Source organism: Silene latifolia, chromosome 11, assembly GCF_048544455.1.
Source record: "Silene latifolia isolate original U9 population chromosome 11, ASM4854445v1, whole genome shotgun sequence".
Taxonomy (NCBI): Eukaryota; Viridiplantae; Streptophyta; class Magnoliopsida; order Caryophyllales; family Caryophyllaceae; genus Silene; species Silene latifolia.
The window spans coordinates 64,676,801-64,692,995 of record NC_133536.1 but is presented as its reverse complement, the minus strand read 5'-3'; the positions used below and the strand labels follow the sequence as shown (position 1 = coordinate 64,692,995).

Below are 16,195 nucleotides of genomic sequence, written 5' to 3'. Positions count from 1 at the left end.
TTATGTTTATGTTTATTTCTCTCTTTATTTCTGTTTTTCTCTTTATTATGTCTAGCTAATTCTCTCTGCTAGGATTAGGTGATTCAATGGACTGATGTTAATTGCTAATTAGGTTTATAGATCTGTCGTTGTTGTTTTAGTCTTTGTTGTTAATCGCTGCTATAATTGTATCCTGCTAGTTGAATCGATGCAATTAGCCTTTTTAACCTTGGTAAGCCTTGACCTAGACCGAAAGGTTGGAAGGGGTGAGACCCGCAGTGAACGATAGGATGCTTTAGTGAGGGCGAAAGTTAAGCTAATTGCATTTTAGGGCGAATTGAGACCGAAAGGAGATATTCATTGCACCTTAGACCGACACATCGACTAATCTGTGACTTTAGCTGCAATTGACTATGTTCATTGATGACCCGAAATCCTAGTTCTCTCTCTCTTCCTTGTTAATTTCTCTTATTCCCTTTCCTCTTGCCTTAATCTTGTAGTTTAGTCAAAACAATTTAAAACCCCCAATTGTGACACTGGACAGACCGAGTAGACAAGTGAATAGTGACCGCCTCCCTGTGGAGATCGACCCTACTTACCGCTGACTTCTGTTAGTAGTACTTAGGTATTTATTTTTGGTACATAACGACCGTATCAAATTTTGGCGCCGTTGCCGGGGAGGCAACTATTTATTTATTTGTTTAATTTTGTCTGTTTTTAGCCTCAAGGGATTCTTCCCTTGAGGCCGTTCTAATCTTTTGATTTAGTGCTGTTTTGATAGGCCCTACAGGTCTACCTAGACAGTTCTAGGTGAAAGATCGTCAAAGGGAAGGCTTGAGTACCTTTGACCCGTCACCTATGTTCCATTATATGGCGCAGCAGGTGATTTACTGCGGGAGATGTGGTGCTGCTGGGCACAATGCAGCCTTTTCCATGGCAGAAAATGACGAGGTCTACGCGTTCAGGCTCCGTGGACGAGCTAGCCATTCTTCTGTAGTTGTGCCGCCTCATCCACCCTATCAACGAGGCTACCAACAGCCTCCGTTTGTCTGGCCACCGCAACAACAAGTTCCTCCTGATATACAAAAAGAAGAGATTGCGGAGCTGAAATCTTTGTTGAAGACACTTGCATCCAAAAGGCAAGAGTATGATAGACGTATAGAAGCTCAACTCATTGAGCTTGAGTCTCAAATAGCTCAGCTAGCTGCTGAGTCGAATAGCAGGCAACCAGAGGAGGTGCACTTTACCGAGAGTGGTCTTTCCCATGAAAGACCCGAGTTGCCTAGCGCTATTAATGATTTAGATGACTCGGATTACGAAGATCTATCCGAAAATGAAGCGAGTTATGAAGATTTCTGCGCTGCCCTAGAGAAATAACTCGATCGAGCTAACATTTCTACTCGATCGAGTGAATTACCAGAGAAACCGTTCGATCGAACAGATGTTTCCACTCGATCGAATAGTTTTGTTGAGGAAGTCCTCGATCGAGCAGTTCAATGTACTCGATCAAGTGAAAATCAGGCAGAAAGCCTTCGATCGAGTAACAATTCCACTCGATCGACTGATTTGGCCAGAGAGAGCAATGCAACGTCACTTGGGTTAGTTTTAGACGACGATTTTTATGAAGATAATGGATACGGTGAATCTTCCCTATTCAAAGCCGAGCTGGAAGCGCTAGAGGCTGCGATTTACAGGACGAATTCCACAGAGGAGGGTGACGAGAAGGTAATTGAGTCAGTGATTGCTCCCAGCACGGAAGAGGTAATATCTTCCTTTATCAGTGATTCCGACATTGAGAGCAACCAATCCGAGGTAGTTAACGATGATTTTATTATTGTTGGTTCTAATAGTACATCGCCTCATTTGACTCATGCTTCGTATTTTAATGCTATACCCCCTCCTAGTTGGTCAATTAATTTAACAGTTTTTCACCGTTCATGTCATCTTAAATCTGTTAAACTAAAACGATACCCTAATTTATTGTTAATTGCTCCTGAGCTCTTATACTTCGTGGATAAATTTAGGAGCTCTCATAGGAAATTTGTTATACTTAAATGTTTATATATTTTTATTTCCTATGCTTCTATTCTACTGTGGTGCTACTTACATTTTTATGTAGCACATGCGCAGCTGTTTGATCGGTTGCTGCGCGCTTTGAGCTGTTTTGACGAGGTTAATTATAGAGGCTCGAAGAAAACAAGGTCGAGCTGGGACCTGTCTGAAACTAGCGCTACCCGGGAGGCAAACCGGAGATTTTATTTTTAGTTGTTTTTCAAACATTTCAGTTTTTATTTTGTTTAATAATCGGTTCTCTCGATCGAGTTTTCTTGCTTTGATCCGCTTCCTATGACGCCACTATGAAGCTGTTTGCGACCTCCCATGTTGCTGGCTGGTTTAGGGAGGTCCCTTCTTCACGTTATCTTGTAAGTTTTCCGCATCTTCACTCTCCTTTTTTAGTTTGCATTTCCTTTCCCTATTTTTGGGTACAATGAGGGCATTGTACGGTTTGGTTTGGGGAGGTTATGCATCCATATCTGTGTCTGCATTCTGCTTTTATTGCATTCCTGTTATCACGTTTAATTTTCATATTTCATATGCATTATTCTTCAAAAAAAAACGAAAAAGAAAATCACGTTTATTTTTGCATATAGGTTGAGTCGGAACGGTAGATTTCTGTGATGAAATTGCACTTTAACTTGTCATTTTTTTTACTTGAGCCTTGCACTTTATTGACAGTTATTAGCTGAGTCTTGCGTATATCTACGAGTTTTTGTTCAAATTTAGCTGACTGTTTAGACTTGACCTAATAAATTGGCAACCTACTCTATAAATTCTGAGTTTTAGAGCCTTATAACTGGTGTCATTTATGACCAGTTTCATGTAGGATTGTGAGTAGTTACTCCTTGCATAACATGTTCATTAATTTGCACGTATATGAAATTCAATTGCTTTTTGCTTTGATACATTCGGGTTAGTGGTTGGTGTCACATGCAGGGAGGTGCTTACAATTTCCCTTTTCTTTCATTTTTACCCATAAACTCCATATTAGCCAAATTTGCCTGTTGACCCTTAGCTACATCCAAATTTCGCCTACCTTGTCAAGCTAGTTTAGATTATCTTTGCGGTATATAATTTATTATGCCAAATTTGGTTTGTATTACATTATTTGGAGTTGGTAGAAAAGGAAGAAGGAGGATGAGATGAAAAAGAAAAGAATTGAAAGGAAAAAAAACGTGATGAAAAATGAAAAAAATAAGAAAAGAAAAATTCGAAAAAGAAAAAAAAGATGTTGTTTGATGAGACGGTTTCGCTCCTATGCTTTATTTACATTTATTGAGGAGTATTTTCAGTTCGGTTTGGTGAGTTTTGTGCCAAATGAAGGGCATATGTGCTTAATTCATAATTGAGTTGGAAATGGATGTTGTCATATGGTTTTGTTTAGGTACTAGCTTGATCACCTATACCTCCACATTCACATAAATGTTTTGCCTTTTCTTACCCATTGCCTCACTTTACCATATTTTTGTAAGCCCTCGGCTGTGACAGGACCTTGTTTGGTTGGAATGTATGTACGGTAGCTAGAATTGTCTATCATATTAGTTGCATGCATGTTTATGTGGGTCGTAGTCTAGGTGAGCGACTATTTTTCTTTCTCTCTTACATATATGTTCACCCTTTGCTTCATGAGAGAAGAGTGACCTGTGAGAGTCCATTATTAAAGGTCTTGCAAGGTCGACGGTTCAGCTTTATTATAAACATCTTACAACTCGTTTGCATTTGAATGTTTTGCTATAAGTGTTAGTTTGCTTGCATTAAATTGGTTTAAGTGGGCATTTGTAGCTAGTTCTGGATTATCTTTTCCGTTCCATTAGTTTGCATTTAGTTTACTCGAAGACGAGTAAAGGTTTGGTTTGGGGAGATTTGATACGTGCATTTTATATAGTCTTTTTGGCCTTTTTATGCACGTATTTCTATGCTATTATCGTAGTTTTATGCAACGAAATGCCCCGAATATGATACTTTGGTTTGTTTTGTCTTATTTGCAGGAATGGACCAGAAAATAGTGAAATCGAGCCTTTTATCGTCCGTTTTGCATGCTTTTGGAGGAAGAGTGAATTTGGAGGGGAAATATTGCTTTCTCGGGATGCGTGAAGTCGTTTCGGGAGCTAAAAGACAAGTCAAAGCTAAAACTAATGAGATTATGAGCTGCTGAAGTTAGATATCACTCGATCGAGTACTTTATTGGTCGATCGAGTGGTTTTAGATCAAATAATAAATCGATCGAGTACTTTATATGGTCGATCGAACAGTGTCTATTTAGGGATTACTCGATTGAGTACTTATTTTGTTCGATCGAGTGGTTTGAGCTTGAGTTTGCTCGATCGAGTTGTTTTAAACCACTCGATCGAGTGGTTTCTCTCATGGGCTCGAGCTTTTAGTTTTATTTCGCTATTAGGTTAAATAATAATCCTATTATCTTATAAATAGGAAGAGGAACGTCATTTGTAACTCTCTTCGACACATCATATGTTAGTTTTCCCTCGGTTACTGCTGCTATTTTATTTCTTTCCTCTTTTCCGGATCTTTTCCACTGTAACTTTCTTTCCCTTTTCCGGGTCTAGCTAATAGCATTTTAGGGCGAATTGAGACCGAAAGGAGATATTCATTGCCCCTTAGACCGACACATCGACTAATCTGTGACTTTAGCTGTAATTGACTATGTTAATTGCTGACCCGAAATCCTAGTTCTCTCTCTCTTCCTTGTTAATTTCTCTTATTCCCTTTCCTCTTTCCTTAATCTTGTAGTTTAGTCAAAACAATTTAAAACCCCCAATTGTGACACTAGACAGACCGAGTAGACAAGTGAATAGTGACCGCCTCCCTGTGAAGATCGACCCTACTTACCGCTGACTTCTGTTAGTAGTACTTAGGTATTTATTTTTGGTACATAACGACCGTATCAGTAGGGATCTTCAAAGAGTCGTCCAGTTGAAAAGGGTTGTCTTAGGGTTGTTTTCAAAAGGCGGTTTGAGTTAAAGTTGCGGCGGCTTTGAAAACGATGTGTTGTTTCCGAAGACGGCTTTTGAAATCCAAAATCGTGCGTTTTGAAACTCGAGGTTTAAAAAGGGTTTGAAATTATTGTGGTCTCGAGGACGATGTGTTGTCCTCGGGACTTGAAAAACCTCGAAAAAGGTGTTTTATTTTTGGGTTTTGAAAGGGCCATTATGTCGGCGCAAAAGTCCATTATGTCGGCCTGAAACGGTTTAAAATCCGTGTCTTGAAGCGGCCGTTATAACAGCGCGAAAAGGTGTTTTTGAAATTGTTTTAAAAACCAATTTGAAAATCGTCACTACGACGGCCTAAACAGGTGCTTTTGAAACGGTTGTAAAAACCTGTTTGAAAATCATCATTACAACGGTATGAAAAGGATGTTTTTGAAACGGTTGTAAAAACCGGTTTGAAAATCGTCATTACGACGGCATGAAAAAGGTGTTTTTGTTGAAACGGTTTGTAAAACCGATTTGAAAATCGTCATTACGACGGCATAAAAAGGTGTTTTTGTTGAAACGATTTGAAAACCGATTTGAAAATCGCCATTACAACGACATAAAAAGGTGTTTTGTTGAAATGGTTGTAAAAACCGGTTTGAAAATCGTCATTACGACGGCATAAAAAGGTGTGCAACGGTCGACGAAAGACCGAGGTTTGAAATGGCCATTATAACGGCGTAAAAAGATGTTTTAAAAGTTTGGAAATGACACGGAAGGACATATGATCATATACCACATAAGCACTCGCAGTTCATTATATTATGCATAATACTGACACGTGTTTTGGCTTAATAAGGGTGGTTACACACCAAGCGATCAATCCCCGATTTTCGAGAGGGATACCAATCCAAACAAAATGTGTAAGGAGGGTGCCCTAGCCTCGTGCACAAAGAAATGATTGGTCTTTGACGAAATAGAATTTTGTAACGTCAATGGTATGTTTGACGTAATCGGGATTCGAAACGCGGGGATGAGAAAACTCACGCCGACGGGACGAGCCAATTGGTCGATAAAGGTTAGGTTATGGGCCCGAACAAGGAACCCGACTTCTGACCGTAATATCAATTAATGCATTTCAACCAAGACCTCGTTCGAGTCTAACCATCAAGGGATCACAAAGACACAAGTGTATAGCTATCCCCAGCGGAGTCGCCAATCTGTGGATATGGGCCCACCCGCACGCCAAGCCAATCTATGGACATGCGGCGGTCGGAAAGCCACGCTCGGTGGCGTAATAGATGCTTTCGACTAGGTCATTTTAGATAGGTCGATTTCGTCTCGGCAAGGGTCTCGAAACGATGTTAGAGATGTTCGCAGTCCCCACCAAGCAAATGTGGGATGCTTGGAAGCCGTTCGAATCCACTTTATACCTAGGTCAATCAAGGCAAAAGCGGTGTTTGACATAGTTTTTGAGTAAGAGGTGAAGGTACGTATTGGGAAGCCCTTTAATCGGACACCCAATCGCGCCAGCGGTAGCGGCCTCTACCGATCAATCTTGGTTGGTTGAATGCAAAAGTTGATAAAACGGGAAAATGAATGAATGCGCATCCACAATTTTAAACCTAACATGTGAAATTTGCTATGTCGGTTGTTTACCTAAATATCAAGTAATTGATGTCAAGTTGGATTTAGTGTTGATTTACATGCAAGACGGAAATTAAACATCCATTTACGAAATTAGGTTTATGGTGCATAACGTGATCCATTTGTCTTAGAAAAGTGTTTTGTAAATGCAAAGGAAAATGCGGACTTGTCAATCTGATCCATCCTGTATTCGGGTTAACCGAAGTCGGGATCGCCCTAGACGAGTGTTGGAAAGGAAACACGACCTGCTTCAGACAGCCCATTGAGGCGCGAGCCATAGGGCGATGCAAGGGAGCCTACCCAGATTTGAAAACTAGAAATCAGAGGGCCTATTTAGGCGCGAGGCAAGCGACGACCCAAAGGGGTGTCTCCTGGTTGTTAAAAATGTTTGTGAAACCGTTTGTAAAAGGGTGTCAAAACCTGTTTTGTTGAAAAAGGTCGTTGAGACCGTTTTTGTGCTAATGTGAAGAACGGGACTCGAATAATTATCATTATGTTGACAATATTCGATGTCGGGTTCGGTTTTGAAAGCTTGACATGAATAGTTTTGTAAGAAAAGATTCAAAAATGTTTGATATGAACTAATTATATGAAGTTCATTGCTTTGTAATTAGTCAAAGTTTATCACCATACTCGGATTAAACCGACCTGGTATGTAGAACCAAGGATGATTATGCATGTATGACTAATATGGTTGTTTTGAAAATGTAAACAAATGAATAAAAGGTTTTAAAATACCCTTTAAAACGTAATTAACCAAATATTATCACCCAAACACGGATTATACCGTCTTGATATAAAGAACCAAGGGTGAACATAATTTATGGTTAAAAAGATTTATCATAAAAATGATTTAAAATGGTAAAAACCGGTTGTAAAATGACATGAAAATGGAAAGAATGAACTCAAACACATTTGGGTTCTAACCTGGACAGCCTGTATAGGCGCGAGCCACCTAGTTATGACTAGGGGCTACTGTTTCAAGGCAAAACTTAGTTTTGGCTCATTTGATCCGTATTTTGGACCATGTTATGCATGTTTTAGCATGTTAAAGTCATAAAAACAGATAAAAGAACATGAAAGAAGAGGATTAATTACACCCACATACTTACATGCTAGGTTGCTTGACGAGAAATCGACGAAAGTGTAAAAACTTGTTAGGTCGGAAAAATCGGTTTAAAACCGTTCTTATAAAGTAAGGAGTGTTGCTCTGTTTAGTGATGGTGTAGTTGGTCAAATGGTCGGTCAAGTGATCGATTAAATGCACGAAGACGGTACCATACAATTTGTAAGGCTCGTATTTTCGATCGGTAGGTCGAAAATACGTGTCGTTTGTTAACTCGGGAAGTCGAGGTCAAGAATTTTAAAAGAGAAAAGAGAGGGCGGACGCTCGCGTACCTTCAAATGGTGGCATTTGAGGGGTATTTATAAAGGATTGTGTGGTTGTGTACATTTTGAGCGACGTGGCCGTATAGGCTACTCGAAGAGGCGCGAGCATGTTCACGGGTCTTCGAGCTGTCTTGTCACTATCACGCATTTGGAATCATGGTTTGTTCTATCCTAGGTTTTTGTATGTCATGATTGTTGTACTTGACCATCATGTATACCGTGTATACTTAGCATGGAAGGTTTGTGATGTTTGTTTTTTGTGTTTGACTCGGTTTGACTCGTTGTTGAAATCGGGATTTGAATTTCGAGTCGGTTTTTGGTACGGTGTCGGTTTTGACTCTAGTTAGTGTCATTGCGACCCCGTCGTCGTGCATAAAACACTCCAGATATTTTTGAAATGTTTTGAAATTGTTTTGTTTTCGAAATCGTTTTGAGTTTTCCGACGTATAGTTATACAAACTGTCGATTAACCGTAGCGATTCCTAAGCATGTTGTAGTCTGATAATCATCGGGTGTTTGTTGGGGATTCAACAGATACTGGGTATCTACAAAAACTGAAACTGAAAATGCCTTTTTATGCTCCCTTTTACAGTACAGCAGTACAGAACAACCAGTATACAAGGCACCTGGTGAAACTCTTAATCCACTTTGCTTGTTGTTTGCAAGATTGCACTTCAGTTTCTGATGCTTTATCCATTGCTTTTGAAAAAGCTTTGAACACGACATAATTGTCGTCTGTATTTTTGAAAAATTCTATAGAAAATAGCCAGACATATAACTTTGAAGACTTGTACCTTGCTTTGGATGATAACAAGGTTGTACCAATCGGATTGTCAAATGGTATACTTATTGACTTCAGTGATGTGGCAGATCTATGAATGTCCTATAGACTGTAGATGTTTTAGTGAATATCTTCCACCCGCGAAGCCCAAAAGTATATGGAGTAAATAGTTGTCGAGTTGTATAGCTTAGGAGTACATGTTGTGCCTATACCTGCAAATTTGCAATGGTGAACTGAAACTAACTTTGTGTATATATTTAAATTTACGTCCTTCCTAATTATTGGGAAATGAAAAGGGGAAATTAAGGTATTAAATATTGATTTAGTCTTGATCCCGGAATAGGTCCTTGCAGTTTATTCAAGAACGTCGTTTCTTATGTTTGAGGAAAGAATTGTCGTAGTAGACTTGACTAAATAATTCTGCTAAATTGCATATCAGAGTGTTGAAAAAGTTGCCATACACATTGTGCTTAACTTTATTTGCAAAATTGAGCCGAGGTAAATGTCCATGACTTTTTTCCTTGTCATTTTGGTCTGCATGATTTTTAGTGATAACCATCATTTTTGTAACCTAATGCATGCAGCTATCTTCTGATGGGATAACGCTTGAAGCAGAGGTTGCTCATGGGACCGTAACACGACACTTGCGCTTGCATCAGAAAGGGCAAGAAACAAGCACTAATAGTATTCCTTCTGTATTTGCTTGCACGCGTGGGTTAAAACACAAATTATTTGGTCCACCTACCGCTGTTGATGTTACTAATAGGTTATACAGAGTATATTGTAGGAGTATATGATAGGAAAATTTGTGTCAAACTTATTAAGAAAGGCAAATATGAGATTAAAAATCACACCTTTTAAAAAGGATGAACGCATAAAATCTCTATTAGGTTAAACCCATTTATAGTTTTTCTAAGTTTACCATCTTCTCCACTATTTTCTCGGATACGACATATCCAGATTCAAAAGGGGAAAATGCAATCAGACACTAAATAAAAGAAATGAGACACTGAAATTTGGAAGAGTTGCTATACGTATGAAATAAGGTGTGCCTGACTCTAATTACAAGCCGCTTTATGACACTATTTTTACCTTTCAAGATGGTCATCTTGATGGTTTAAAAAAGCATACTGAGTAGAATACCTTCCCTTCTCCCTTTACTACGAGATAGGGTTCGGGAATGAGGTTGATGTTTAACTGTAATTTTTTTCACTAGACTCTTTGTCTCATTGTCTCCTATGTTCAGTGAAGTTGTCTTTTCATGTAAACGTGTATGTTCCATTCAGAATTTCACACTAAGACAAAGTAACATAAGTTGGTAGCTTGACATTATGTCTCCTCCCACGCTTGCATACATTTCTAGAATACATGAGAGTTATATTTAAATTAAGTGTATAGAATTTATCAGAAGGATGGGAGTATTATTTCACATAATTAATTGTTTAGTGACGAGCCCATATGAGAGTGAGAGGAGGCGGGAGAGATGCTAAGAAAGAAGCAGATAGGAAAGGGAGGAAACAAAGATCACTACAAAAAAAAGGAATCATAGCGACAGACACAAAAGCCGTAGCAAACAAAACCCTGCGACGGAAGTTGCGACCGATCCCTCATTCTGCGACGGCTTAGCGACGGAGTTTCCGTAGCAGCCAAATCTCCCAAACCGCGCATTTTTCTGACATGGCGGGAAGGTCTGCGACGGAAATTCCGTCGCGATAATATTAATTTTATTTGCGACGGAAATTCCGTCGTAACATAAAATATTATTTTTTCTGTGAGGGAATTTTCGTCACAGGTTTTTTAATACCAGGCTTTATAGGTCACTAAATAAAATATTAATTTAATGTTGCGACGAAAATTCCGTCGCAGGTATTTTTTATACACGGGTTTTACCCCGTCTCCCTCATATCTCTCCTCAATTATTTCGACTCAATTATTTCAAAAACCCCCAAATCTTTACCACGCCAACCACCACCACTCTGACCACCACCACTCTGACCACCACCCTTCACCCCACCGTCGCCCATCTCTCTCCTTTCTTCTTTCCCCTTTCCCCTTTCCCTTTTCCCTTTTCCCCTCTTGCTGCCGCCGCCTGTTTGCCGCCGCCCTATCTATCGCCTTGCGCCGCCACCCTTGCTTCCTTGTCTCACCTTAATTAATACAAGGTTTGTTTAGTTTACTTTTAAGCTAATATTGTTGTTTTATTAATTAGGGTTATTTTATGGTTAGTTTATTTAGTTTGAGTTTAGGATTATTAGAATAATTTAGTTTAATTAAAAGCCAATTTAGGAGGTTTAGGATTACTAGGGTAATTTAGTTTAGTTAAAAGCCAATTTAGGATCTTTAAAGCAATTTTAGGATGCTTAGTTTAATTAAGTTTAGGATTATTAGAATAATTTAGTTTAATTAAAAGCGAATTTAGGATGTTTAGGATTAATTATTACGGTAGTTTAGTTTATTTAAAAGTCAATTTAGGATGTTTAAAGTAATTTTAGGACGCTTACTTTACTTTTGCTTAGTTTTATATAGTTTATTAGTAAGCATTAAGTTTGTTTTGATAAGTTGTGTAAATTTACTTATTAATTAAATCGTGTCATGTGTTTTTTTTACAAAGATTAATTCATCCTATGCTTGTGTTGTCGTGAAATCATAATGTTTTGTATCTGTGATTGTTTATATATTTTTGACCTAGTACCCATTCAGGGATTACACATTAGGTGTAATTCTTGAATAGTCCCCGTTTTGGGACTGTCTTTGAATCTTTTATGCCATTTAGGTGGTAAATACTCATTTTTTTTCTTGATTGTTATGAGACAAAATTAGGTTGACATTTCCTTCAATGTTCTCTTAATACATATGTAGAGTGAGAATTCAGTCTACATAATGTATTTGGAGAACTGTAAGGAAATGCTGCCGAATTTTTGTCTCATTACAATCAAGAAAAAAAATTAGTATTTACTAATGGTATGAAAGATTCAAAGATGGGTTTAAGTTAGAGAGACAAGGACCCCAATACATAATGTATTTTTTTGCAGGTTGTTTTTTGCAGGTTGTTGTTGTTGTTGTTGTTGTTGTTGTTGTTGTTGTTGTTGTTGTTGTTGTTGTTGTTGTTGTTGTTGTTGTTGTTGTTTTTGTTGTTATTATTGTCGTTGTTGTTGGTGGTGGTGATGGTGTTGTTGTCGTCCTAAGAATATGGATATGAATGTTGTTATGTTATTGTCCCAAGAATATTATAGTGGTTATTGTTGTTACCATTTTTATTAATAATTGTTATTTGCCAACATATATGTAGATTTGCAATGAAGAGATTAGAACGAAACTGGATGTATGAAAGGTTGGATTTTAATAAAAAAATGAAGGAAGGAATTCGTACTAGGTGTTGATAATTTCATTGATTATGTTAAGCAACAAGACGAATTCAGTAGAAGTAAAGAAATTAGGTGTCCATGTACTAAGTGCAAAAATAAAAAGTATTTAGTTGAACAAGAAGTACGAAAACACCTTGGTCTAAAGGGTTTTTGTGATAACTATTATGATTGGGTGTGTCACGGAGAGAAATACCCCGTTGAGAAAGAGGAAATGGCAATGCCCTCTGACAATCCTTATAGGGATATGGTAGAGGATGCGTTGCGCGATAGCATTGATCAAATTAGGGAAGAAGCTCTTAATGCCGAGGTGGTTGATGAATCTCTAAATCACAATGTATTAGCATTTTTTCAAATGTTAAAATGTGTCAAGCAACCTGTCTACGAGGGATGTCGACTCTCATTGCTACAGTCAGCTGCAAGGCTTGTCACTTTGAAATATGAATTCAACTTAGCCCATAGATGTGTAGATGGTTTCACGTCATTTATGGGAGACCTTCTTCCTCAAAACCATGTTTTGATGCGTAACTTCTATGACACCAAAAATGTTCTCAAAGCTCTTCAACTTCCTCCTGAAAAGATAGATGCATGTTTTAATGGATGTATGCTTTTTTGGATGGACGACGCTCTTCTTGACAAGTGTAGAAAATGTGGTAGAGCTAGGAACAAAAGTGCAAAGAATGCAAATGGCAAAAGGGTCCCCGAAAATTTCGTAAATTATTTTCCAATAGGGCCACATTTGCAACGAATTTAGGCAAAAAACCACATCGTGGAACAAATGCGATGGCATTATGAAAACCCCCGTGTTAGTGGGACAATGTCTCATCCAAGTGACAGTGAGGCTTGGAAACATTTTGATCGCCTTCATCCTTCTTTTGCATCTGAGCCTTGGAATGTTAGACTTGGACTTTACACCGATGGATTCTCTGCTTTTGGTCCATTCGGGAAGTCGTATTCATCATGCTGGCCGGTGATACTTACTCCTTACAATTTACCACCCTGGCTATGCATGAAAAGGCAATTTATGTTCTTAACATTAATTATTCCCGGTCCAAAAAGTCCCAAACAAAACCTTGACGTCTATTTACAGCCTTTAATTCACGAGTTAAAGCAATTGTGGGACACGAGATTATTTACATATGACGTGTCTAGGAAACAAAACTTCAACTTAAGAACCGCACAACTATGGACGATCAACGACTTTCCTGCTTATGGCATGTTATCTGGTTGGTCAACTACTGGTGAGAATGCATGTCCATGTTGTACAAAAAAAGAGACTAAATCGATTTGGCTTCAGTGATACGTGCATATTCTATACACTTTATCTGCGGTTTTGGCACGTATTTCCATGCATAATTGTTAGCTTAAGGCTACTATTTCTCCCGAAACGGTTTACTTTGCATTTTCTATGATTTATTGTAGGAATGAGTGGAAGTAAGCTAAATCAAGCCTAATTCGTCTTCCGGAGGCAACTTCAAGGAAGCCCTTAAGAAGGAGATTCAGATTCACCCACCTTGGGATGCGTGCAAAGGAGTGAAGAGCTGATTTGAAGGAACAAAAGAGCCACTGCACAGCATAACCAGTCGATCGACCTCTCCCACCAGTCGATCGACCGCTGAAATCAAGCAGAAGCTACGGACTGCGACAACTAGTCGATCGACCACGCTGACCGGTCGATCGACCAGTTTTCGAGCTGATACTTATTTCTTCGTGTTAGACTTTTAAAAGCCCAACTTGTAATTAACTTTCAGTATCTTTTTATCAGTAGAATGCAGCAATAATTAGGTTATGCTTTTCATTATTGAGGAACTCAGTTTTTAGATCTAGCGTTGGGGACGGAAACCCTCGATTTTCGATACTTTGTTCTTGAATTCAATTAGTAAGTTTTTATGCAATTCATTTCTTCTTTAAATTCTTGTTATTTCAATTCTTGTTTTATCAATTTAATTCCAGAAATTCATCTCTTTTCCTTTGTCTTTTATTTAAATTCAATCATGTCAATCTTGTTCTTTGTTATCAATTTAGAAATTGTTTTAGTTTTAGTCATGCGTAGCTAATTGTTTTGATTGGGAATGAGGTGAACCATGGCATGAATTAGGATCGTTTGTTAGCATGAATTCTTCCATTTCGGTTTTTGTCGTCTGGTGATATGTCTTTTTGCTAGATTGAAAGATTAGTAATTAGAACTATCATTAGATTGGAATTTCTCTTGAGTGAAAGCTTTGAGAAATTTCGGGGAATTAGAAGACCGCAAGGTTAATTTGAGCATCGATCGAAAGGCTTGCTTATATCCCCTGAGACCGTTTTATAGGATTTCTGTTACCTTATTGTCCTGACCATTGCCGTGGTGAACCGAATTTCCCGATCCCCTTTTTATCTTGTTGAGAAATTTCACTTAGCATTTAGTCAATTTAGTCAACCAATCTCAAAAACCCCCCAATTAATTGTTACTTTTATAGACTGAAAAATAGCAAACAAAATCAACCTTGTCTCTCTGTGGTTCGACCCTTATTATCACTAGCTATAGTTTTAGTTTGGAATTATAAATTTAATTTTGATACAAAACGACGGTATCAAATTTTGGCGCCGTTGCCGGGGAGACGGTGTAATTCTGTTTGCTTTATTTTAGTTTATTTTTCTTGTCTCAAGGAACTTTGGTTCCTTGAGGCCGTTGCTTACCTTTGCTTCTAGTTTTGCTTTTGCACAGTTAGAAGACAGGTTTTTGAGAGGAAGACTTGAGTACTCTTATTTTGGCAATTATGGCTACAATATATGATAATCTACAGCCAAAGGAACACCATATTCAAAAGGGGCACCAGTTACCTACCCCTACTACGGGTAATTTCGAATTTCGTTCCTCTTATATCGATCTAGTGGAGCGAAATCAGTTTGCTGGTCTACCAGATGAGGAACCCTTGAAGCATATGGAAATTTTCACGACTCACTGCTTGTTCCATACCTATACCAAATAGGGTGACTCGGGATGAAGTAAAGGGGTTGATGTTCTTATACTCCTTGAAGGATTCGGCGCGAGATTGGTACCGCTACCTTGATAGGGTAGCACTGAGTCACGGATCGGACATCTCTAGCATTAGCCTTCTACAAGAAGTACTTCCCACTTTCAAAGACCGACGCCTTGAGAAGTAAAATCACAAGTTTCCAAAGAAGGAGCGCGGATGAGGATTTTTGCGAAGCATGGGGACGTTTCAAAAGTTTGGTCCGAGTTTGTCCCTCACCATGGCTTCCAAAGAATGGTATCTTTGCAACCTATTTTATAATGCTCTATATGATGATTACAAGGTCATCCTGGATGCAGCTGCTAATGGTAGGTTCCAAAACAATACCGGTCAAAGTAAAGGTTGGAACACTATTGAGGAGATGGCAGTCCGTAGAGCTGAGTTTGGAAGTTCACGTGGAAAGTCCCGAAAGCAAAGTGAAGAAATGAGTGCCGTTGTGACACTTATAACTTCCATTACTGCCCGTCTCGAGAAGCTCGAGATTTCTGAAGCTTCCAAGGAGAAAGTTGAAATACCTGTTCAAAACTCAGATGAGATCGAGAAGTTGAGAGAAATGGTCCAACTCCTTTTGGTTCAAGTGGCGAATATGGAAGCAGCCGGGATTGAGTCTTCAAGGAATTTTGTGAAGCAATTGGAGAATATAGAGGCTAAGCAAGCCGCTAATTCTTCAAGCAAATGTGAAGGGCCGATTGAAACGATTAATGCCATTAATCTCAGGAGTGGCCTCTCTTATGAAAGTCCCGACAAGCCAAAGGAAGACTCGGGAAATGATGAAGAAGCTCGTTTACATTCTGATGCAAAAACGAACTCAATTGCCAGTACTTCTGGTCGATTGACCAACATTGTCAGTCGATCGACTGAAGCGTCAGATAAAATAGTTTCTGACCAGGAACTATTCACACCCAGCACAGTCAGTCGATCGACCAACATTCTCAGTCGATCGACTGAGTCACCTGACGAGATCAATTTTGAACATGAACTGTTCACGCCCAGCCAAGTTGGTCGATCGACCACTAATATCAGTCGATCGAC

At 38.8% G+C, this 16,195-nt stretch overlaps 1 pseudogene; it reads right to left on the bottom strand.

Annotated features, from left to right (window-relative positions):
* Positions 1–15,277: 15,277 nt before the first annotated feature.
* On the bottom strand, positions 15,278–15,390 carry LOC141616199 (small nucleolar RNA R71; annotated as a pseudogene).
* Positions 15,391–16,195: the final 805 nt, after the last annotated feature.